Source organism: Giraffa tippelskirchi, chromosome 6 (assembly GCF_054371585.1).
Source record: "Giraffa tippelskirchi isolate mGirTip1 chromosome 6, T2T-mGirTip1v1.2.pri, whole genome shotgun sequence".
In the NCBI taxonomy this organism is placed as follows: domain Eukaryota; kingdom Metazoa; phylum Chordata; class Mammalia; order Artiodactyla; family Giraffidae; genus Giraffa; species Giraffa tippelskirchi.
Window position 1 is genome coordinate 42,612,244 of NC_137280.1, and position 26,566 is coordinate 42,638,809.

At 41.4% G+C, this 26,566-nt stretch overlaps 1 long non-coding RNA gene across 1 annotated transcript in view; it reads right to left on the bottom strand.

Moving 5' to 3' along the window:
• Positions 1-2,043: 2,043 nt before the first annotated feature.
• Positions 2,044-26,566, bottom strand: part of LOC145510456 (uncharacterized) — a 140,695-nt gene continuing 116,172 nt past the window's right edge. The window contains exons 3-5 of the long non-coding RNA XR_014057030.1: positions 23,355-23,464; positions 17,597-17,704; positions 2,044-2,115 (exon numbers count right to left, since the gene is read on the bottom strand). This is a non-coding gene — a long non-coding RNA (uncharacterized LOC145510456). The remainder of the gene's footprint in view (positions 2,116-17,596; positions 17,705-23,354; positions 23,465-26,566) is intronic.

Below are 26,566 nucleotides of genomic sequence, written 5' to 3' on the forward strand. Positions count from 1 at the left end.
GTTATTGGCTGCAGGCTGAAAGGAATGGGGGTTCTAGTTTGATTGGGAGGATAGCCCTGCAAAAGAGATGGCCCCCATACTCTGCCCCGCCACTACCTAGCTGTGTGGCCGAGGGCAAGTTATTGGGTCTGTCTTGAGACTTTGTTTCATCATTTGTACAATAGAGATTACTAGGGTTCTCCAGAGAACTCTCTTTCTCTTTCCATATATATAATGCAATATATCTGTAGATACAATATCTATCCATTTATTTATATGGAGATTTATTTTATTTTAAGGAACTGGTGCATGGATTGTGGGGGTTGGTGAGTCTGAAATCTGCAAGACAGGCCTGGGGCTCAGGCTCAGGGAAGAATGATTCTGCAGCCTGAGTCTAAAAGCAGTCTGGAGGCAGAATTCCCCCTTTCTTGGGGGAATTCAGTCTTATTTTTTAAGGCCTTCAATTGATTAGAAGAGCTCACTCACATTACAGAAGGTAAACTGCGTTACTCAAAGTTGACGATTTAAGTGTTAATCTCAACTAAAACATACCTTCACAGTGACATCTCAACTGGTGTTTGGCCAAAAACTGGGTACCATGGCTGAGCTAGTTGACACATAAAATTAACCATCACAGGGGATCATAATAATCTTTGCTCAGAGAGCTTTGGGGAAAATAAATGTTAATGCCTAAAAGACACTTTGCATAGCACTTAGTAACAGACTCTGTGTCCCACAATGTTAAGGCAGATTTGACTCATCATTTAAGACTAAGTTTTAAAACATTTAAAAAGACATGAATGAGTTACCATTGGGTAGATTCAACATGACCACGTGACAGCATCTGCTTCCTTCTCAGTCTACTGATGAGCCTCCCAGTAATAAGCTTTGGAGTCCCTGGACATTGAGGGGTGACACATTTGTAGCAAAGGCATGTTTCTAGGCTCATTGTGTTTTTAAAAACTTACCTTCTGCTCTTGAAAACCAATAAAGCTTTGTGAGTACAGACTTTTTGTGGGTGTTTTCATATCCCGTGGCCCGCATCATTTGGGACATGGAGGCATAAGTTAAGGGCTTATTTCACACTGTCTTCCTCAGTGCTTGCCTCGAGTTGGAAAAGGGCATTTAAGAATGTGGCTTCCACATACGTCTTTCTCTCCGTGGTATGAAATACGGCCTCAAAGAAAACTCCGTTGTTTCCATTTCAAGGTCCTTTTGTGAGCAGAGAAACTGGGCAGTTACTGGTGGAATGCTACCTTTCCAAGATTTATGAGGAGTCGTGGAGGGCTCCGTAAACTCGGAAGGTAGCTTTTGTATCCTGCAGCACTCAAGACTGATTTAATTTCATGTCAGTCCTGGAACAGCAACCACAATATGAGCTGCAAGTTTATAAATTGCTCCTTGGAGCAGCTGACCTTGCAGGTGGGGGAGTCAAATGGAGTGGAAAAGCAGAGGAAGCCGGCAGGCAGATGGAGAATCTTGGTATACCGAGTGGGCGGATCCATTTCACCAAAACTGGAGTTCTCCTTGCGCCCCCCATATTCACCCCCAAACCCCTTCTTTCCTCTGAGTTTGTCTCCTGCCTAAAATACTCACTTTTTTTCCCAGAAGATGTCATATGGGTGAATGAGGAAGAAACTGGGTTATGGTGCCATCGTATATAGGGTCTTCTGGATTTTCAAGATTATTTCATAAAATTCTGCTCCTGAGCTACTCAGAATAAGCAATGTAAAGCCTAATTTACATATCCTCTCACAACAGAATCCATGATGGGGATGTTAAACTGATTGCCACTAAGCTAATACTCAGAAGCACTGGATTCTTAACAGGAGCTCAAAATGTGGTTTGGATTCATAGCACGGATTAAGTCAAGCCTTAAAGAGAGCAAGCAACACACAGTATTATTGGAAGGAAACCACACATAGGAAGATAAATCTCCCCCAAATCTATTAGTCTCATCACAGTGGAGAGCTGTTTATGTGAGTGGTGGCAGCCTCTGTTTCCTGTTGTCACTTGGAATTAGGCTGGATGAAGCATTTGTGGACAATGTGAGGACAGACTTACCTTGGGGACAGGAGGATCACAGTAGTTTGAGAGGTACTTCCATGGCCTCAGAATGCATATCTTCAGTTAATTCTAAAAATAAAAAATAATACATTTCTTAGAGTAGACATGTAATCTAAAATGCAGCTATGTCAGTTACCCAGACGAGTTAAGAAGTCATCCCTGTTCTCAGGCAGCTTAGTCCAGTGGGGAGAGGCTATAATTAAAAATAAGTTATACTACAGTATGCTGTGTGCCATAAAATATACATTGTTGGAATCCAGAAGTGTCAGTCAGGGAAGGCTTCATGGAGGTGGTGGCATTTGAGATGAATCCTGACTGGTGGATAGCTTTCTGGTTTTTGCTTTTTGTTTTTTTCAGCGAAGCGGAATAAAAATAGAGCCAGGAAGAAAAAGTCAAGGACTTGTGAAACAGCCGGAAATATTCCAAGAAAGGTGAGAACCTAGTGTGTCTGAAGCAACAGACCTGTGTTCAATGACTCAGGAGATGAGGGAGAGAGAGCTTAGGCTCAGCCTTCTAACAGCCTGGGAGAGGAAACATGGGCCTCCGAAATTCCAGGAAATGGCTGTAAGATGGAGAAGGACAGACTTGAGGAGGTATTAGTGATAAGTGGAGTGTGGGGGCTATAAGTGAGAGAGAAGGCTAAGGGTACACAAATTTCTAGCTAGGAATGCTAGATGGGAGTTTGCTCTACTGATTGCTAAGGTAACGGGCATGGGAAAGATCAGCAGTGTCAGGTGACAATTGCTGTGGCAACCTGAATGGGAGACAGATGGGGGGTGAGGAGGGTGGAATTTCCCTGAATTCGTTTAAAATCTCCTTTCAAATGAATGACAACTGTGCCAGTTCAAGAAGTCACTCCAACAACATGGAAATGAATCTGTGTCAAACTCCACAAGCTGAGTTCATTTTGAAAGAGAAACTTGATAATGGTCACGTACTATTTTCCATAACTGGCATTTACATTGACAAAATAAGTTTCAGTCTTTGATAGAAAGTAAGCTCCTCTTCAAATAAACTTTAAAATAGACAATTTCATTTTGGTCTGATGAAGACTTATTTTATTTGACAAGGACTTGAGAAAGGATCAATCTGTTCAAAGTTAAGATAGAACAGAACAGTCATCTAAGAAATTCTTTATAAGAGGTTCTACAATTTTTTTCTGGAATATTTTTCCTTTGTCAGAGCTAATGGATCATATATGCAGTAAATTACTTCTTTCAAAGTGAAATTCCATCTAGATCAAGTTACACTCATTCTGTGTGTGCACACATCTGCCTGTGCAAACACCCAGACATTTCCAAAGCCAATACCTGATAAACATCAGCATCACAAGCCTTACTGTCACTAATTTTACATGGCAAGAGGCAAATTTCATGTAAAGTAGCTTTCATTTGGCTTTTTTTTTGTTGTTATATTTTAGTAACGATTAGAGACATTACTTTGTCAGCAAAGGTCCATCTAGTCAAGGCTATGGTTTTTCCAGTAATCATGTATGGATGTGAGAGTTGGACTATAAAGAAAGCTGAGCATAGAAGAATTGATGCTTTTGAACTATGGTGTTGGAGAAGACTCGTGCGAGTCCCTTGGACTGCAAGGAGATCCAACCAGTCCATTCTAAAGGAGATCAATCCTGGGTGTTCATTGGAAGGACTGATGTTGAAGCTGAAACTCTAATACTTTGGCCACCTCATGCGAAGAGCTGACTCATTGGAAAAGACCCTGATGCTGAGAAGGATTGGGGGCGGGAGGAAAAGGGGATGACAGAGGATGAGATGGCTGGATGGCATCACCGACTTGATGGACATGAGTTTGGGTAAACTCCGGGAGTTGGTGATGGACAGGGAGGCCTGGTGTGCTGCGATTCATGGGGTCGCAGAGTCGGACACAACTGAGCGACTGAACTGAACTGAACTGAGTAACATTTCTATTGTGAGCGTCTCATTTCCAAAGTGGGGAGAAAAGATTAAATACTATTAAATACATAGAACCACAAATGGACCAAAGCTAACTTAATGTGGTTGATATGAACAAACTTCAGTTAAGTGAACTTATTTGTGCAAACTATGCAGCAAATAACCCCACTTAAGGATAATACTTAGAAAAATATACTCAACAATTTGGAGTTTATTTTTATGTGCAGTGTGAATCTGGGACCTAATTTTATTTTTTCCATATCATAACCAATTCCCCTGAATTTTTAACTTAATAGATCATTTTTCTTAATTTATAATACACTATCCCAACTAATTGTTAATGTGCTAACTTGCTTTAATAGTGTCTAAGTTTAACTCATTTTTGCATTCCTATGCTGAACAATAAAATGGTTCTGATATATTTTTCTAGCATATTGGTGGGTTCAATATGCAAATATTTTATTTGAAATTTCTTCTATATTCAAGATTTCAGTTAAAATTTTATTGATTCATCAATTACTTAACCCAAAAGAATTTGAAGGATATCTTGATTAATTTTTGCTACCTTAATCACATTTTACTCAGAATAGTCTCTCTCCATGTACAAAAATTCTTTGGTATTTGTTGAGATTCACTTTGTGCTTTAGTATGTGAAATATTTTTGTTAATGGTGCACTTGCCCCAACACAACATTTTACTAAAAGAGATTTGTATGGATATGTATGTATTTGCACAAAAGTAAACAATGTATATGCATACTTTTATGAGGTGTCAAGCCTTGGCATTATTCCTACACCCAGGCTCTATGCTACTAATTGCTGAAAAATTCTAAAAATATACTGTATGTGTGTGCATGCTCAGTCGTGTCTGACTTGTTGCGACTCCATGGACTGTAACCCTCGAGGCTCCTCTGTCCATAGGATTTCCCAGGCAAGAATACCGGAGCAGGTCGCCGTTTCCTACTACAGGGGATCTTCCTGACCCAGGGGTTGAACCTGCGTCTCCTGCATTGTCAGGTGGGTTCTTCTACCACTGAGCCACCAGGGAAGCCCCAAAATATACTGCTGCTGCTGCTGCTAAGTCGCTTCAGTCATGTCTGACTCTGTGCAACCCCATGGACTGCAGTCCACCAGGCTCCCCCATCCCTGGGATTCTCCAGGCAAGAACACTGGAATGGGTTGCCATTTCCTTCTCCAATGCATGAAAGTGAAAAGTGAAAGTAAAGTCGCTCAGTCGTGTCCGACTCTTAGCGACCGCATGGACTGCATCCTACCAGGCTCCTCCGTCCATGGGATTTTCCAGACAAGAGTACTGGAGTGAGTTGCCATTGCCTTCTCCACCAAAATATACTACTTCTGTCTAAATGCTCAGGTCCCAACGTTGAGAGTGCAGTGCATTAAGACAATGGCACAACTTGAAGAAAACACAATTACCTAAGAGAGAAAAATGACTGACACAAATACTTCACCTAACACTGACCAGAGACCTAACATTTGGTGTAGGTTTGTTGGAATCTCCTGTCAGGTTCTAGGGATTTTCAATATTTCTGTTTCTCTTACTCAAAAACACATGCAAAAAGAACCTTAATTTCTATTATTTTTATTTCATTAGTCAGAAAACAACTGCTCACTATATTTTTAATAATAATAACAGCATATCAAAATTATGTTGCTAAGCCATCTAAATATTGGGTTGGCCTAAAAGCTCGTTTGAGTTTTTAAGATGTTATGGAAAATGCAAATGAACTTTTTGGCCAACCCAATAACATTTTTGGAGAACGCAATGGCAACCCACTTCAGTATTCTTGCCTGGAAAATCTCATGGACGGAGGAGCCTGGTAGGCTGCAGTCCATGCAGTCGCTAAGAGTCGGACACAACTGAGCGACTTCACTTTCACTTTTCACTTTCATTCATTGGAGAAGGAAATGGCAACCCACTCCAGTGTTCTTGCCTGGAGAATCCCAGGGACGCTGGAGCCTGGTGGGCTGCCATCTATGGGGTCGCACAGAGTCAGACACGACTGAAGCAACTTAGCAGCAGCAATAACATTTTATCAGTAAGCTATTTTCTTATTTCATTAAAAAGTGCTTTTGAATCAATGGACATTAGAAATTAGCCAAAATCAAATCTAATCTACTACGGAAAAAGAAATGGCTAGCAAAGTGGCAGTTTTCATTCATCAGCAAGTCAAAAGTAACAAAGGTCAATAATGTTCAGTGTTAGCTGGTGTGTGGAGAAATGGTTGTGCTTTCTCACTGTTGTCAAGAGGGGATGCTGTAAATCCTTCAATGAAGGATTTTTGCTTACTTTGAGCTATCCTGTGTCCACTCTGCTCTTTTTGTGTGCTCTGTATCTCAACCTGCCTTTAAGGGGAGCTCCCCATCGTGTGTGGCTTGGCAGCAGCTCCCAGGAGGCTGTCTGGTGCAGTGGTCACCATGCAGACCACCCTGTGTTTGATCCTTGACTTTGCCATTGACTCTACCCTCTTAGGGAAGATGCATAACTTTCCTGACACTCAGTTGTACCAGTCATTGACATCTGTGTGTACTAGCCCTTGGAGCACCCTTCCAATTGCCAGATGGGAGGCTGCCTGATTCACAAATCATTAAGTAAAGACAATTAGACCTTTCTTTTGGTTGAATTTTGTTTTGTTACATTTGTTACAATGGGACCTGAGGTCAGTTTTGAGTTGAAATTAGGAAAAGCAAGGGGAAGAAATGGGTTTAGGAAACTGACATTCAGTGCATCCCTCCTGTGTACAGCTACTCTCAGGTACTTCATATATGTCATCTCATTTTAAATCCCTCCCCCTCAAACATTCCATGAGCAATAGAGGCTTGATGGATCTCAGTCCCCAGACAAGGGATTGAACCCTGGGCCCATAGCAGTGAAAGCGCTGAGTCCTAACCACTGGACTGCCAGGAAATCCCCAAGGATGCCTTTTTTATAGATGAACACAGAGTCATTCCCAGTGTTACATAATATTTACACAGCAGAACCAAGATTTAAACTGAGATCTGTCTAAAATTCGAATCTATGCTTTTAACCACTAGTTAACACTGCTCCCCAGGGTTCCAGGAATACTGAGAGAAAGCCATGAAAATAAGAGAGAACTAAGGGAATAGGGAGACCTGTGTAAGGTGGAAGGCTGAAGTCCAGTCAGTCTTGATGGCTGGATAATTGGCCCAACCACCTAGTTCACCACAGAACCTTGATTCCAGATAGCAGATCAGCAGTGGGGGAGGAACAGTTTCCAGGTGCTTCTGGGAATAAATAAAATCAGCAATAAAATAAAGTCCTTTACCAAATAGTGATGGGATTATCTAAAGTGGCCTGCTCTTCTTCTAAGAAAGAATCAGAGGGATGTATCACTTAAACATGCAATCTAATCTCAGAAAGAATAGCTGGTCATTAGGAAATAATATCAGTCTCAAAAGAGATTTAGACCATTGCTTACATGCAAAATATTTGGAATCAGAATGATTTGATATACTTGAAACAGATGAAGCAGAAACTATTGACAATTTGAATCTATTCAGTATTTAGAATCCCTCTCTCAGGTCTGCTTTCTATTCAAGAACAAGGATGAACACCAAAGGGTGAAAACAGGGTTTCAATTATTATTACATCAATATCACACATTCTAACAAGAAAGGGATAAATTTTTAACAACTTCAATTTTTATTCACCAAGAAAAATACTAGATTTATATATTAGGCGAACGTATTAAAGATCCAGAAGTCCTAAAACATCTCTCATTTTATGAGAATTCTTTTGATGTCTTCATTGTCACCTGGGCATTCTAGTTCTGCTGTTACCAGTTACTGGAAAAGTGTGATACACAGTCCTAGCAATGACATGAAATATACAACTGAGCAGATCAGCTATAGGGAAACAATTGGTGAGTCTGGATACCTGCAACCTTCAAATAAAGGAAACACAACTTCATAACCAAAAAAAGAAAATTCAGTAACTATTAGAAAAAAGACTCATTTGCTGGAACAAATTAATAAAATTCATAATAAATCTGCTGTCTTAGTGTTAAAGAGAAAAAAACCACAAGCCCCAAAGGACATCACTTGTGCTAAAGCCCTTGGTACCAAAGATAGCCTTAATAACTGACTTAACTGCAGTTCTGACCTTCTCCAGAAAAGCAATCCTAATTGACTAGTCTGGAATTTTCTGGTCAAACCAGTAAGGTAACCTATCAGGTGGACCCTCTCCAACTCCCTCAAGAAAAAGAGGTACCTGCAGGAAAAAACCCTCGAAGTTTCTTCCTCTTCAGAAGAAGGTGTCCTGGAGTAAAAATAATCCTACCTTTTTTTTTTGGCTAATAGCTCCCTTGCCCACCCTACTTCTGGTAAAAGTCTTTCATTTTGTACATCCCCTTGGAGCACCCTTCCAGTTGCTAAACAGGATGCTGCCTGATTCACAAATCATTGAGTAAAGACAACTGGATCTTTCTGTTGATTGAATTTTGTTTTATTTTTCACATATTTATATGGTAGCAGTGGTGGGACTGAAGGGAGTTTCCAGTGGCACCTGGGGACAACCCCCAGATACACAGACATGGAGCCCAGAGAACACTTTCGAGTTCACTGTTTTTCCCACCATTTCCCAGGGCCATGGTTAAGTTCCTCCGCTCTTTGTGTATTCAAGCTCCCAAGCTGACTGGCTTTCCCTTACAGGGCAGGTCAGCTTGAGCTGGCTGAGGATGCAGTCTGGAGCCTGACTGAGCTGACAGACAGGTCTGCCCAGAGCCAAGCTCCTCATCTTTCAGACCACAATTCCCAGGATGCAGTAATATCTTCTGGTTATTGCCCATAGTGGAAAACCCCAGCCCTTGATTCTGTTCCCAGATTCCACATTGGGAACTGTGGATGGTTTAGGCTGCAATTCCCCCTTTGTTTGGGATCCTCCCCCAGATTCCACATAGGGAACTATTAAAGGCCAGGATGCAGTAACATCTCTAGGTTACTGCAGACATATTAAGGGGCACATGTGTGTCCTGTTTTGCATAGAAACTTATTTCACATCCTGAGAGCTTGCCTCTGTAGCCATGAGGTTGGGGGCTCCAACGTATGGTCAAATAAAAATGTGAGTTGCACCCCATTTGCACTTAGACATGGCTGGATAGAAATACGGGTTAAACTCTATTTATGGCCAAGAACCAACCAAACTGCTGCCAGCCCTAAGGGGAATTACAACAATCTTGGGAACATTCTAAATCGATAAAATCATTTAAAAAGTGCACTTTAAAGGCAAAGGCTATGAAAAAGTCTACAAAAGATTTCTAAACTTCAAAGTAGCTTCATTGAAAGATTCATTGCAAAGAGCTAATACAAAATTAAACATACAAGTAATACCTTAAAAAAAAAGAGAGACCACTGACATGACTCCCACTGCCTTGTTCTTTCCTTTTTCACCTGAGAACTCATTTGTGTTTTACTAACTGTGTCTGAACTGCTTTTTCACTCTGAAGAGACTATTTAGACTGTTACCACTTATAATAAAACTACCCAGGTTACAAATGAAACTCCTCACACTGAAACAGGAAGAAAGGGGGGCAGGGCACAACCTTTGAAAGAATGACATGGCCTGAAGACACAACATAAACTCAAGAGTGGTCCAAGATGGTGAACAGGTCAACCTCCACCAGACCCTGAGCCTAGTGTACACTTATCGTAAAGCATCATCAAGCTAAATGACACACCACAGGCACCATGATGGTTTCAAGGCCGACCATCAAAGACCAAAAAGTGGATGGTGGTCCAATTCCTGGAAGTATCTGCCCCTTCCCCTAAATAGTTGGAATTATCCTTCTATTCACTGGCCTGTGAAATTAGCCAGCCCATAAAAGCTGACCACACCACATTTTGAGGCTGACCTCACCTTTTGTGATGGCACATGTCAATAGCGAAACCGTGCGGGCTCCTGGGCATGGAAATCTCTCTATCCACCCTATCACCCAGTTCCCTGTTTGCAGGGAAGATTCCAGCCTCTGCGACCTTCTCTGAGTTCCGAAGGGCAGTTGCTCTTTGGTTGCTCATCAAAGGAGAAGCAGCCAAGAAATCACCTGAGGCAGGATTAAAGGAACCAGAGAAGCTCCTCAAGAAGACTATCTGAGACCAGATTAGAGGAGTGGAGGGCCTGCACACACCCTGATCTTGTCAGCACCCTCACCCTTGAACGAATACTATAAAACTCCTCATCAAATCCTCCACGTAGGGACACAGTTTTCAAGGGCAGGAGACCGCTGTGTTCCCCTCTGTCTGGCAAAGCAGTAAAGCTATTATTTTCCACTTCTCCCAAAGCTCTGTCTCAGAGACTTGATCAGCACTGGTGCTTCGAGGATGAGTTTCTGGCTTCAGAAGCAAAAGGATGATATTCTGGATGTGTGGACAGAAAGGGCTCACAGAATAGCAATTGATCTTTTACAAGCCATTATCAAAAAGCACAAAATAAGATCGGGTGCCACAAGCCTCCCTGAAGCCATGACTATGGCTGAGCATTTTTAAAGGATCCCAGAGCAGGACTGAAAGCAGAAAGCTGCCAATTTAATAGCTTTACAGCTACAGCAGCTCCAAGGCCAGAGACCTAAGACCATATCTAGGCTTCTCTCGTTACACACTCTGAGAGGTCCATTATCAAAACACTGGCCCAGAAATTGATGTCTCAATTATATAACAGGGGCACAGGAACAGAGATTATCCTCAAAGGCCCTGTGCAAATTCTTCAGCATCAACTTCAGTGTCCCTGCATGGGCCCCTTCCAAAGTTTATAGGATTCTAAGGGATTTCCTGGTAAAAAAGAACAACAACAACAAAACAAAACTATGTTATTCCCATAAACAGCCAAGGGTGAACTAAAATTAAAATTAATGGGGTCATTCAACATTGCCAATAATATTTATTGTTTGTTCTGGCTAAAATCTGACAAGATATTTGAAAGGATTTAATAACTTTATGATTACTGGCAAAAAATGACTCCTCATTGCCAGAATTTTGCCATCTTGATGTAACATGTAACACTGACAACAGTCTGCTCCTGAGTCAGAGAAAGTAAGATGGGTAAATAGTGGCTGTTGAGAAGCCTGAGATGGCTTCTTGGGTTCTTCCAGGCTCCCTGGAAAACCCCATTTTCCTTTTTCTTTTTGAATTCCTTTACTTACCTGGGCTTCACAGGTGGCATTAGTGGTAAAGAACCAGCCTGCCAATGCAGGAGACATAAGGGATACAGTTTCAATCCCTGTGATGGGAAAATCCCCTGGAGGAGGAAATGTCAACCCACTCCAGTATTCTTGCCTGGAGAATCCCATGGACAGAGGAGCCTGGCAGGCCACAGTCCATAGGGTCGCAAAGAGTTGGACATGACTGAAGTGACTTAGCATGGCAGCACTCACTTACCTAGTGCACTTTTTTTTACAAAAGCTATTTTTGTCCCTATAGAAAGGACTCAGACCTCTCCCTCTGGACACCTGAATACTTGCAGCTGGACTTCATTCAACTGCCACTGAGTTTGTGCTACCAACATGCTCCTGGAATTGTATGTATGCTTTCTGGAGGAGTAAAGCATCCCCTTGCTACAAGGCTGATGCTCTTACCATGGCAAAGAAACTGTTAGAGAACCTGTTCCTCATGGATTGAGGCAATCCCTTCACTGGGCAAACCATGTGAGTCTTAATGAAAACCTCACCAACTTCTTGGAATTCTCAGTGCCTGCACCACCCTTGGTCATTAGGCAAGTCTGAGAAAACTAATGGATAAACTGAATTCAAGCAGAACAAGAATGAATAACATGGGACTAAATGAACTGATGAGGATGATTATAATTTTTTTGACTTTGTGTTGCTGGTTCTTAAAATTATTTTCCATATGTAAAGAAATCTTTTCTGTTAAGCTGTCGACATTTTGCTAAGATATATCTTTGTGAACAAGGATGAAACCTTTACTGTTTCTGCCTACTTGATCCTTCCAGAACTCAGAAACTCCCACCAAGCATTCTTGTTTTCATACTCATTGTTGAACAAATTAGTTTTTCCATGTAGGGGAAAAAAATGGGGAGTATTGTAAAGAGAAAAAGTATGTTTTTACTTTTGTAGAAATTAGATTCTAGTCTTATTATCTTTGAGGTTTGTTCTATCAGTAAACTGGACTAGATCCTGCATTCTTCTAGTTTCCTCAAATATTTGGCCATGACTCTCCAACTAACATTCCCAATTGTCTCCCACCCTTTGGATTTGGAATCACTTAGAACAAAGACTGCCCTTAAGTCTCCTTGGAAGGGACTGTGCCAGGTACCCCTCACTAGAGGTCAATCCAACTTTAGAGATTTGAGTCTTGGGTACACATCTCACAGCGGATGAAGGCTCCACATGACACCTGGTCTTGTAGGAACACTGGAGACTTCCTAATCAAACTGACAAACAGGAGAAGTAGCTCATATCAACACTGAATGTTTCCATCAAAAACAATGGATCAAGGTTTTGTTCTTTAACTAAGAACCCTTTTTATTTTTTTCATTACTCTGTCATTGACCTAGAAAGATAACACAATTGTCTCTATCTCTCAGGCCACTGCTAAAGGAAGGGGTGGATGGGAATTATCTCTAGAGTTTAGGATGACTCTATTTCAGACTAAGAGAAAGTCTACAACTGATCCCTGGCTTAAATGAGTAAACATAATTCCTGTGAACAAATCCATTCCCTGAACAGGAGTAGATACAAATAGGAATATGATCAGAAACTTCTCCATAATTCTTATAGACATTGCAGATTCTATGGCTAAGGAATTAGTTGTCCAGCAAAGATCCTCAGACTCTCTGGCCATCGTTGTTCTTGATAATAGGATAGATCTTAATTATCTTTTTGAGTACTTGCGTGATAAAGCCTTTGCCTGTTCCTTCCTCCCCCACAGATGTCTTGGTCTAAAAATAATCCTTTTTTCCCTTTTGCTGATAGCTCCCTCCTTTCTTTCTATAAAACTTTCCACTTTGTACAACCCCTCATAGCACTCTTCTATTTGCTAGATGGGCTTCCCTGGAGGCTCAGTGGTAAAGAACCCGCCTGCCAACACAGGAGATGTGAGTTTGATCCCTGAACTGTGAAGATCCCCTGGAGAAGGAAATGGCAACCCACTCCAGTATTCTTGCCTGGGAAATCTCATGGACAGAGGAGTCTGGTGGCTGGCGGGCTACATACAGTCCATGGGGTCGAAAAGACTAAGTCGTTGGACACGACTTAGCGATTAAACAACCAACAACAATGTTGTCTGATTCATGAATGTTGAACAAAGCCAACTAGATCTTCTAATTTACTTGGTTGAATTTTATATTTTTTTATACCCTCATAACGTCATCTGAGCATAATTACCTTCCAAAGGCCCCACTTCCAAACATCATCACATTGGGGGTTAGGGCTTAACCCATAATTTTGTGTGGACACCAACATCAGTCCATGACATCTGCCAACTATTAACTTCAGAGGTCTCAACCTTCAAAAACCCAGCAAGATTGGTTTCTGATTTCAACAAACTCTCTGATTGTTCGTTGCTTAACATTTAAGGTTCCTATGTACACTGAATTTTCTGTTAATTCTTGCTTTTCTTTTTAATTTATAAGTTTACTCCTTCTTAATTAACTGTCTAATTTTGCCTTACTGTGGTCTCTTCATCCATGAGAAACTGTCATTTACTTAAAGTACCTACTACCTCTGGCATGCAAAATTAAGAATCATTCTTTTAATAAATGAAAATCCATTATTAGCTATACTTACACTTCCTTTACATGTGGAGCTATAACACATAACATTTTAAGGCAAATTGCAACATATTTAATTAGACCTAGGTTTCTCAATGCAAGCCCCTTAAAGTGTAGAACTGCCATCTTGAGGTTTCAGCTGTTTTCTATGGGGAGTCCTCAGCCTTTTCTTGGTGAAGAACTGCTCCCAACTGACCCACTGTGTTATGGATCAGAGCAGTGGAGGGTGGAGGTGTGACAAGGCCAGAACAGTGGGCGCAGAGTCTTGGCTGCCAACTTGAAAGTCTCTCAGGTGAAGCTCGAGGACTGCCACCTGTTTGTTGGGGTTCCAGCTATAGGTGTTTGTGTTCCCTCAAGCATATGTTGAAATCCTAATCCCCAGTAGTATTTGTAGGTGGGACCTTTGGGAAGTATCAGGTCATGAGGGTGGAGCCTTCATGAATAGGATTAGTGCCCTTGTAAAAGAGATCCCAGAGAGATCTCTCACCCCTTCCACCACGTGAGCACTCAGTGAGAAGCCAGCCCTCTAAGAACAGGAAGAGGGCACACCACAGATACCACACCTGCTGGGTGCTTGAGTCTTGGACTTTCCAGCCTCCAAAACCATGAAAAATAACATTTATTTATAAATCACCCAGTTTATGGTATTTTGTTATAGCAGCCTGAATGGACTAAGACATAATATTGGTACTGGGATATCGGGGTGGCCCTGTAACTAACACCTACAAGTATAGAACCAGCATTAGACCTGGGTAATGAGTAGAGGCTGGAGGCATTTTGAGGTGCATGCAGGAAAAACCCTACACTGCCATGAATGGACCACTAAGGGAAATTTGGTGAAAATTCGAGAGAGAAAAGAGGAGAGCTGTAGAGAAAGCCTAATTTTCTTAGAGCAAACCCAGTCCTGAACAGATTTTCTGGTAGCCATATGTACACTGAGAGCCCAGAAATAAAAGAGGAAGGCTGTAGAGAATCTTAGAGAATACCTAAGTAATCTTAACGGATATTTGGTAGGCATATGGACAGTGAAGATCACTGTGATGAGGTCCAGGTGGAAATGAGGGATGCATTATTGGACAGTGGAGGAAAGGCCATCCTCATTATAAAGTGGCAAAGAACATGGCTGAATTATGTTTGTGTTCTCATGTTCTGTAGAAGGTGGAACCTGTGAGTGATGAAATTGGATATTTGGCTGAGGAAATTTCTAGGCCCTGTGTTGAAGGTGTGGCTTGGCTTCTGCTGACTGCTTTCAGTAAAGTGAGAGAAGAGAGAAATGGCTTAAAGATGGAATTGTTAATGGAGAGAGAGGGGGAATTTAAAATTTTGAAAAAAATTCTCAGTCTGTTCATGTATTAAAAATGAGAAAGCCTATTTGGGAGAGAACATAAAACATGTGGTCAAATTTGCTCATGGGAGTAGAAAGGATAGACCAGGCCAGAAGTCCAGGGCCATTCATCAAGGCAATGAGGACACTAGTCAGTCACCTACACAAAAGGCAGGACCTAGCAAGACAATGGGAGAATGACCCTGAGAGCATTTCAGACACCATCAGGGTCACCTCTTTCATCACAGGCCAGAGTGCCAGGGTCTGTGAAGTGGAACAATTTCAAAGGAGCCACTGTTGCCTACTGTACCACACAGCCTCACACCATGGTCTCTGCTTCCCACATGTCCCCATGTTCCTGGGCAGCCCTAGATGCATGTGGTGGGCCCCTGTGAAGATAGCCATAAAGCTGTGAGGACATGGGTCCTTCCACCTAGATTTCCAAGGATGGAGCTTCTGAGCCCCCAAGACCCAGGCAGAGGGTGACCTTGGGGGCAGGACCTAGTGGAACCATGTGGGCCGAGCTGCCTCACAACTCCAGACTGGCAGAGACAGTTCAAGTCCTGCAGAGCTGCAGTGTGGGCTGTGCCCAACAAAGCCAAGGGGGTCCGACCCCTTCCAGTGTGTCTGGAAGGTGGGAACTCAGTCCCAAGGATAGGAGGGAAGAGCTGTCAAAGATTATTCTTGAGCTGTAACATTCTGGACTTGTTGTGGGAGATCTGTTACTCTTTTTCTTTTTTCCTGTTTTTCTCTTTGCAGGTGGGAATGTCTATGCCTGTCACACCATTGTATTTTGGAAGCATATAACTTGTTTGATTTCACAGGTTCACACAGGAGAGGAATTTTCCTTATGATGAGTCATTCTTGAGTCTCACCCACATCTGATTCAGATGATATTTAAATGGGACTTTGGCTCAGACCATAAAGAATCCGTCTGCAATGCAGGAGATCCAGGTTAGATTGCTGGATTGGGAAGATCCCCTGGAGAGGGGAATGGCTACCCACTCCAGTATTCTTGCCTGGAGAATCCCATGGACAGAGGATCCTGGTGGGCTACAGTCCATGGGGACACAAAAGAGTTGGACACAACTGAGCGACTAACATTTTCACTTTTTTTTCCTCTTTGGACTTAGAGTTTTGAATTGACAAGTGAGAAGAGCATGAATCTGGGGGAACCGGGGTGGCATGCAATAAATCTACTGCTTCTGTCCCTCTCCTCAATTAATATGTTGAAATCCTAATCCCCAACATGAGAGTATTAGGAGATGGGGCCTTTTGGAGGTGATTAAGTCATAAGTGGGGGGGGGGGTCCTCATGAATATGATTCACGCCCTTATAAAAGAGACCTCAGAAAGAGCCCTCTTGCCTCTACAGTCTTGTGAGGTTACAGCAAGAAGATCTTGTATGAGAAAGTGGACTCACACCAGACAGAACTGATTGGTACCATCTTGGACTTCCGGCCTCCAAAATGTGAGAAATACCTAAACGTCTCTTGTTTATAAGCCACCTAATCTGTGGTAGTCTGCTGTAACAGCCTGAAAGGACTAAGGCAACACCCAATAGACATGTCAGGCTCTTATGTGTCTTCAATATTCCAAGAGAAAAGTCCACAGCATTTGTCCATAGAATAATGAAGTATAAGGAAGGGAATGAAAAAAGCATGTATACAGGGGAAACGTAGAGGAGATGGAGATTCAACCCTGATCTCTTCAGTAATTCTGAATGTTTCCACACTTTCTTATGTATTAACAGGCTCTTACTCTTTCAGGACACATCTGTTTTTCAGGCAAAGCTTCAGTTCACGTGTACAGAAAGACACTTGTGTACACAGATGAGATAAGGGCCACAAAACCTCCAACATCCACATGTGCCCAGGTGTCAAGGTTTTAATGGAGAGTCACTGAAGAGCACACTTAAAATGTCACATTTCATACAATTTCCCCCTATCCAAAGACATTAAAAACTTGGCTGGATTTATTTGCAGAAATGAAATTACTCTCAAAGAGACTTAGCTCACCTTTCCATGGCAACCACAACAAATTTGGAATTTCAAGGATATGAAACTGCAGATTGCCTTTCAAAAAAATATCCTATTAATAAGGCTGATGGAGGCCTCAGAAACCAGGATATTCTCATAAACATTAGTTTTTCACAGGTTGAGCCTCCAAATTTGGTTTGGTATCAAACCCTTCTGAATGTGGGTTCAGAGCAGAAAGAGGTTTTCACGTAGCTCTGAGCAATGCCTCTTTTGGACCAAGTGGGAAAAGCTGTCAGAAGTCCCACTGAAGGGTATTTCACATCCTATGTTTGCTATAAATCTGGAAGTATAGAGAGAGGGTGAGGGGCCTTCATCAGAGGATTTGGTTCTCCTAGACTCTCACTCATAGGACAATCCTATCATCCTTGTCACATCTCATTTGGAAAATCTCTTTGTAGACACAGTGGGTTCACAATCACCTATAAAACAAAATCATGGTGCAATAAACTCTGCCAGTGCCCTTCATGTGTCAGTGTGGCTGCTCAGACGTCATTAACACAATCAAATCCATCCCCACACCTTAGGTCGCTGCTTGGGTTTCCCCCGCTAATGCATTCCTGCAGTGCCTGCCTTTCATGTTGACTTTGCTCAGAATAAAAACGACCGGGTATCCCCACTCTGTATATTCTGAAAAGAAAAAGAATCAATTAGACCAACCATATTTCCATCAAGGGGGCTACTGCTGTTCCCCAAACAGCTTAAGCTGTCTTCTCATAGTTTATGATGTCAGCAGGATCTCCCGACTGAAATACAGCCTTGAAATCTCACCCCACCCCCCTTCTCTAGCCCTCTGTCTGCAGTATATATTATTCTTGTAGTTTTCAGAGACAGCTGTGTGAATTAATGAACTGATGTGAGAATCAGAGTTGGCCTGGAGCCCCATTTAAAAGTCATGTCGATGACCTCATAAAAACAGCAAAGAATGCTTCCAGCTTGCTTGTAAAATAAATCCATTTCTTAATAACTTGGAATGCCCACCTAATTCAGCACATATTTTAACTCCAAATGATTATTTCATAAGAGAATGAAAATTTCCCATGAAAAAGACATTAAGCCAACCCAGGCAACTATAAACTTTAATTGATATTTCACAGTATGTACTGGTTTGCCCTCCAGGGAGTGTAGAATATCCTTCTTGCACCTGCATTTTAACGCCAGAGTTATAGTATTTCAACCATTAAACATTTTTCATTAAAGCACTTCATATAGAATTAGTCTAATCTGATTTTAACAAAAGTATTCTATATTTAGTTTTTCACACTGTATTAGTCCAAACCGTTAGAACTAGAAAGGCTGGGCTTTTGTTCACTGGAGGAAGCAAAAGGGTGGTCTGCACCCCCTCACTTCAAAGATGGCCCTTGCTGTGTCTGCTGTCCTTTGAAACAAACACAGCATTTCTAAGCTGAGTCACTCCCAGGCCAATCTCAGGTTCTAGAGAAATGGAGACACAGGGTCTCAGAATATAACTGGTCTGCAAGATCTTCTCCTTTCCCTGTGAAGAGTCATAAAACCTCACCAAGCAGCTCCTGCGGAGCAGGGAAGGAGGCAGAATATTTTTGCTAGGTTAAAATGGAGAAAATGTGCAAATATTTGCATCTTACAGTTGGAGTTTTATAGCTGTTATCTTGCTGGCAATCTTGAGTGAACAGCTGCAGGATTTTAGGATGTGTGATTTGAACAACAAGGAAAGGGGCCTTTTGAAAGGCTGCAAGTTAGAATCAGAGAGGAGTGGTATAGGGGCTGGCTCAGAATCAGAAGCTAAGCAACATTTCAGGAGGATGAGTTACTTTGAAGAACTTTTTTTTCCCCAAAAGGCTAAACTCTATTTTCTCTCACTCAGAATATTAATCCCTCAGGATTGAGAACTCCTAAAGTATTAATAAATAGACTTAGCCCTTTTTGAGCAATGGTTCTACTTTGTTTTCAAATGAACAAGTCAAATGTTTTTTCGGATTTAGTATCTCTGGGTGTGCTTAATATTACTTCTTTTATTGATGTTTCAGTGTGGTGTGCAATCAAGTTTAACATGCTGTATGACAGGAGGGGAAGGGGACAACAGAGGACGAGATGGTTGGATGGCATCACTGACTTAGTGGACATGAGTTTGAGCAAACTCCGGGAGATGGTGAAGGACAGGGAAACCTGGTGTGCTGCAGTCCATGGAGTCACAGAGTCAGACACGACTGAGCATCTGAACAGCAACAAAATGACAGTTTATAGGTAACTCTGCCAAACAGACGCTGGTCTGCTTGACTTTAGCAAAAAATGATCCAAGTGTACTAAACAAATTTCAGCTACAGCTACTTGCTTGTATTATAAACAGAAACCTCAGTGATAAAAAGTTTCTCATTGGATTTATTCAAATATTAAATCTTTAAACTCAGTCCTGATGAAATGTACATGCAACATAAACCCCCAGGACACTCTTCTTGGTTTGGTTAAGTGTGATGTGTGAGGGGAAAGCATGCAAACACGCCCACATTTGATCTGCAACGTGGCAAGTTCATACTGACCAGTCCATCTGTTCTACAGCCTCTGCCACTGTCATCTGAAGTGGGGACCAACCACAAATGTGAGCTCCCAGGGAGAAGGGAGGCAGTACAGAGTAAAAGCTGAAAGGAAGGGCTCATCACAGGAGTCCTAGGTTAATTGAGGCAGGGAACCAAAGGCCACCAAAGTGGGAGACCTCTTGCCCTCCCAGTAGGGAAATCAATCTTATTTTACTTTGAAGAAGTAGTCTGGGACTTCCCTGCTGGTCCAGTGGCCGAGACTCCAAACTCCCAATGCAGGGGGCCTGGGTTCGATCCCTGTTTAGGTAACTATTCCACATGCTGCAACTAAGATCTGGTACAGCCAAATAAACAATTAAAAAGAAAGAAAGAAAGAAATAGTCTGCATGCTGTTGTCAACAGAATATTCCTGTATCATTGCTGTGAACCATTGTAACAGATTCTGGAAAATCACTTCCTGTCTGCACCTTCTCTGGCAGGATGGGTGTGGCTACCTGGGGGTGTGTGGCTATGAAGGCCCCTGGCTTGCCTCAAAGGAGCACAAGGTCAGGAAAGAAATATTAAAACTCTGACCTTGGCTGGGAGAGATGATCCAAGCCAGAGAATCCTCATCTAGCAAATGGACTAATAAGGCTTTGTATTGTAGTGACACTTAATGTGACAAAAAGCAAGGAAACACCTGGTACAGGGTAGACACTCCAGGAGTATTTTATTAGTTACATTATTATCAGTGGCTGCAGCTGCAGGAATGAAAGTCAAGTTCAAGCCTGTGAGTCAAACCAAGTGGCTGACTGGGCAGATGAGTGGCAGTGTGCATGAGCTGCACTCCTGTGAGTTACGTATTTCAAGCAGGAGGAAGTGCTGCTGTGTTCCTGGAATTAACAATTTCAGCCTGCCAATGGGGCTTCCCAGGTGGCTCAAGTGGTAAAGAACCGGCCTGCCAATGCAAGAGACATAGATAGGAGGGTTTGACCCCTGGGTCAGAAGGATCCCCTGGAGGAGGGCATGGCAACCCTCTCCAGTATTCTTGCCTGGAGAATCCCATGGACAGAGGAGCCTGGCAGTCTACAGTTCACGGGATGGCAAAGAGCAGGACATGCATGCACACAGCCTGCTGATGAGAACTGAGAGACTCAGTACCTCTTATTCTAAGTGTAAAGAGTTCCAAGGCAGAGGTGCAAGAGGGCAAACAAAACCACTTTTTAGGCCTTTGCTCATGGGTGCTTCTTAACATCCTGTTGACCAAAGCAAGTCACTGGGTGAACCCAAATATAAGGGGTGGTTAAAAACAAAAATACTTTGTGTTAGGTGATCTTATAGTGTAAGAATATAGAGACAGGTGAATAATTAAGGATATTAATGCAATCTGTGGGCTTTCCTGGTGGCTCAGACGGTAAAGAATCTGCCTGCAATTCAGGAGACCTGGGTTCAATCCCTGAGTTGGGAAGATCTCCTGGAGGAGGGCATGGCAATCCATTCCAGTACTCTTGCCTGGAGAATCTCCATGAACAGAGAAGCCTGGCGGGTTACAGTCCACGGGGTTGCAAAGAGTTGGACATGACTGAGTGACTAAGCACAGCACAATGCAATCTGAGAAAAAATAGTAGCTGAAATTTGAAAAAGATAGGTGAGGGTAAATAGGAAATTAAAATGCATCCCCTATTTCAGCATCCACAGAAAACTCTGATTAATAATGATGTCATTACAGTATTATTCCCAAAGATACAAAAAAATTATTTTATTTTTTCAAACTTGAGATCAAACAAAAAATAGTTATAAAGGTTAAGAAAATCTCATCAAACTGAATTAGAAACATTTTTCTGTATCAATAAATATTCTTAAACAATTTTTTTTCTGCTGTCTATATGTTACTACACCATAGAGATGGGCTGTATTTTATTAATCATTCCACTGTTGTTTAACATTTAGTTTGTGTATACTATTTTCTTAACAAGTAGTTGGCTAAAATAAAAATGATAAAAATGACACTTCCTTAGCCCGAGAAGCATGTGGGAATATGCCAAGTGGGCAGGTTGCACAGCAGATAGGAACTGAAAATCCAGGTTTGAAAAAAAATTGTAATAAACTTCTTTGGATATATTCTCAGGAAATGTTTCTTATTCATAAGAGGAATTTGCCATCTTTTAAGTGGTAGTAAAATTTATTTTGGATATAAAGAAACAACAAAAAATTGTAGTGACATATAATGTCAACATATATCAACCTAATTTTGTAGCATTTTGCTTTAAGTATATTGCCCTCCTACGCAATAGAAAAGTACTAAAAGCCACAAATTTTAATGCCTGGATGATGTTTCCAAGTGGTTTTCTAATGGCTATACCATCAAATCAGGGGAAATTTTATGCTATTAATAGTTAGTCAGGGCTTTCCAGGTGGCTCAGTGGTACAGAATCCACCTGCCAGTGCAGGAAATGTGGGTTTGATCCCTGGGTCAAGGACATCCTCTGAATTAGAAATGGCAACCTACTCCACTATTCTGGCCTAGGAAACCCCATGGATAGAGAAGCCTGGTGGGCTACAGTCCATGGAGTCTCAAAAAGAGTCAGACATATAGCAACTACAACAAACAACAACAGATAGTTGGTCAGTTATTTTAAATGGTTACGGAGTTTTCCTTTATCAAAAAAAGTTACGGACCTACAAACCCATAAAATCTCTTTTAAAAAATTGAGATATAAATGACATATTAGTTTTAAGTGTACCACATAATGATTTTGATATATGTATATATCATGACATGCGTGTGTGCATGCTCAGTTGCATCCGACTCTTTGCCATTCCATGGACAGTAGCCTGCTAGGCTCCTCTGTCCAAGGAATTTTCCAGGCAAGATTATTGGAGTGGGTTGCCATTTCCTCCTCCATGGGATCTTCTCCACCCAGGGATTGAACCTGCATGTCTTGCTTCTCCTGCTTGGCTGGTGGATTCTTTAACACTGCACCACCTGGGAAGGCCCATATATCATGACATGATCACCACAATAATCTAGGTAACATCCAAGATACTTGCATTGTTAGTAGAATATTGTCTTTCAAAATTTGAGTACATCCTGGGAGGAGGACAGTTTAGAGAAACTTTCAGTCATTTACAAGTTAATGTGACTGTCAGGTCATTTTGAAACAATCAATATTGAAAAGGGGAAAAATGCATTAAAACCTAAGAATTTACTGAAAGGAGATGAAGGTCTGTCTTGGAACTAATTACTGACTAGATATTCTTCATTGAAAGTGAAAGTCGCTCAGTTGTGTCCGACTCTGAGACCCCATGGACCTGGGGCCAGAATACTGGAATGGATAGCCATTCCCTTCTCCAAGGGATCTTCCCAACCCAGGGATCAAACCCAGGTCTCCCGCACTGTGGATTCTTTACCAACTGAGCCACCAGGGAAGCCTGAAAATAACACTGAGGCCGGTTGAAAAATGAGCACATGGCAGCCAGTCCCTGTAATGGGTGTTTTTACGGGTTCTGCTTTTTTATTCTTAAGAATGGTGTGCACACAGTTATTCACTCTGGCCACTAGATGGTGCTTTTGTGCACAGTAGCTCTTGGCTTTGCAACCTTTACTCCTTGCCTCCCAAGAAGTGACTTAGAAATTCAAGTACATCTCCACATCAACTAATTAGCCTTTCATTAACAAACATTTTAACTTTAATTATGTATAAAAAATGATAAAATACTTTTGTGTCAAATATACTAAATCAGAAAAAAATTCAAATAAGCAATTCAAATAAGCAATTTACCCATACCTTCTCTGTATAATAATATAGGATGAAAATTCTTTCCAAACAAAAAGGTAATTTGCATTCAACTTCTGCTTCTCCAAACTGATTGATCTGCTTAAAACAGTGCGATTCATCTGGAAGAACAATTTAGGAAGGGTCTTGGCTGAAATTAATGTATTGAAAGTTTAGTTCTTTAGATGTAAATAAAGAGTTGTGGGTTACCACCTCACAACACAACTTCTTGACCGAAAATCTGACTGATTTACTTCCCCTTTTTGCACCTAAGTTTTTGGGTCTAATTCTCTGAAGAAAACTTGGGTTAGTGTTCAACATCCGCCGAGTGAGTATTTTGCTGCTCTCATAAACTCCACCTCCTCTGCCCCTTCTTTTCAAGAACATCGACACACAAGCTTTAATTGGAAACCGAAACCGCTGTTAGGCAGTCAGTAGAATGAATGGGAAGCATAGTCATTTCCTAGCAGTGTTGACATTCAACTGTAACATTATCATGACGGTTCATGCAGCATTCTTCACATGGAAGCTTTCCAAGAATATACAAATTAGATGAGGTTAGTGACAAAAACAACATGCCAAACGTCTTGAAGCTCTATAAAGGCTTTGATCATTCACTGGTTAACTAATAAGACACCTCTTCAGTAGAAAGATAACTGAAATAATAGCCTAAATTAGCAAAAACTGATAGGACAGAGAGACTAGCTCTGTGGTTCTCCTAAGATTCTCTCCTCTATCCTTTTCCTTTGTGCTGAAAAAAAAAAAATCTCTGTGGTCTCTCTGCTGAGTTTATCCTCAAATTCTTAGAATCTTCAATCTGATTCCAATAATGTATTATCAAGACATCTGTTAATTCATGATGGTTCTTTTTACTCAGAGACCCACGAAACAGGAAAAACTAGGTAACAGCAACCAGAAGAAATTCTCTGAGAGTGCGAGGGTTTTGTGAGGGAAAGCCAAAAGTATCATTGGTGATGTTGTTGTGCAGTCGCTCAGCCGTGTCCCACTCTTTGCCACCTCATGGACTGCAGCGTGCCAGACTCCTCTGTCCTGCACTATCTCCACGAGTTTGCTCAAATTCATGTCTATTGAGTCAGTGATGCTAACTAACCATCTCATCCTCTGTTGCCCCCTTCTCCTCCTGCCATCAATCTTTCCCAGCATCAGGGTCTTTTCCAATGAGTCGGCTCTTCGCATCAGGCAAAGTATTGGAGCTTCAGCTTCAGCATCAGTCCTTCCAGTGAATATTCAGGGCTGATTTCTTTAGGATTGACTGGTTTCATCGCCTTGCTCTCCAAGGGACTCTCAAGGGTCTTCTCCAGCACCACAAAATATCGATAATATGATACAACCAATCATATTTGCACAAATAAGCTGCTATGAACAGATATGAGCACAGCTGATGAGTCAGAGTATGGAGAGGACAGGGAGGGCAGACATCAGCCCCCATGAGCAAAGCTTTATCACTCATCTTGCTCTGACATAACCATAATTTACACTCCCTCCTCTCTCAACATAGAGTAAAACCAGTAGCCATGTACCTACTTGTGATCTAGCCAAGAAGGGGAAAATAAGGAAATTTTAGAAAGACTTCCTGATTCCCCAATGGGGGTACTGTCAAGTATACATCTTTATAGCAACATATATGTCCACAAACAAGAACTGTTGCTGTATGACTATAAACCAGTCATGCTTTGCCTTGGGTATGGGGTATTTGGGCATCTTACTGGATTTCTGGGGGTTTTGTATCTTATTTGACTGGAAGCTCCTGGTTGGCAAAGGAGGTAACCCTTTTCTGTATAACTTTGCATTTATTTGATAAACATGTGCTCAGTCACTCCTAGCCGAATGAATACAAAAAAAAAAAACCAACTCACTGCTGCTCTTAGCATATTCATCAGTGAGCAATAGGTCACACATGATTGCCTCAGCTAGAGAAAGAGGAAAACTTTGCTGGTTTATTTTTTATTCTCTCACCGGGGTCCTGATATTCCTCCAGGTTTTCATTCTAATCTGATGGATAGAAGCTGAAATAGATGAGCAGAAGCCATCTAACATTTCTTCCAATCCTGGAATCCTATGAAAATTAACTTGTTACAATAATGAGATACTGATATCAGGAGCTCATTAGCATTGTATTTATAATATGGCATTGATCTTATTGATTTATTGATTTTATATTTGGCTGTGCTGGGTCTTCATTGCTGTACACAAGTTTTCTCCAGTTGCAGTGAGCAGGGGCTACTCTCTAGTTGCAGTGCTCAGACTTCTCATTGCAGTGGCTTCTCTTGTTGCAGAGCTCTAGGTGTGTGAGCTCAGTATTTGTGTGCATGGGCCTAGTTGCTCAGAGGCATATGGAATCTTCCCAGACCAGGGATCGAATCCGTGTCCCCTGCATTGGCAGGTGGATTCTCATCCATTGTACCACCAGGGAAATCCCAATAGTATTCTTGAATGAATAAAATCAACAGACAGTATTTACAAGTATGTTTGCATTATTTAAAAGGACAGTCATGAAAAAAATGCTAAAATATCCATCAACCTAATTAATTAGGTGAAATACAAGATTAATTCAGCAGGGCAGGGAAGGAAGAGGAGGGCAACAGATCCCTTAAGGGTTTTGCCATGATCAAGTTCTATGAAGTATGTCATGTGCTTAGGACAGGGCAGAACATATTACTTTGATGTAATTTCCTCCATGATCTATCAGTGAAAAGTAAACCTAACCTCCATGCTCTACGGGCATATGCTTCATTTAAAACCATATCTCTATCTACATTACTTGGTAATTTGTTTTTCTTTCTAATATTCATTATACCTGCAGAAACCAAAATTGATCTCATTGCCCAAAGGATAATATTTTTACTACTTTTGATCATTTCTAATAATGATAAGAGAAATAGTTGCACAGTTATCTATGTACATGAAAGTATATATCTTAAAATATTTATTCTATATAAGTGGCAATATTCAGTAAAGGCAGAACTATAATTTGCATTTTGATTTTAAAAAATTGAAGCTGTTGATCTGAACTTCCTCAAAATCATTCCAGCCCTCTCTCCCCACAGCCCTGAGTTTCTGCTTACACCCATCAACTTCCACTCTCCAGGGAAGGTTCCACCTTCTCACTGTAGATTCTATTCCTTCCTTCTTTCTCCTGCCCCATCAGTTATCTCCTCTCTTGGATGTACCTTCAACCTCTTTCTTCTCATATTTTTCCTGTC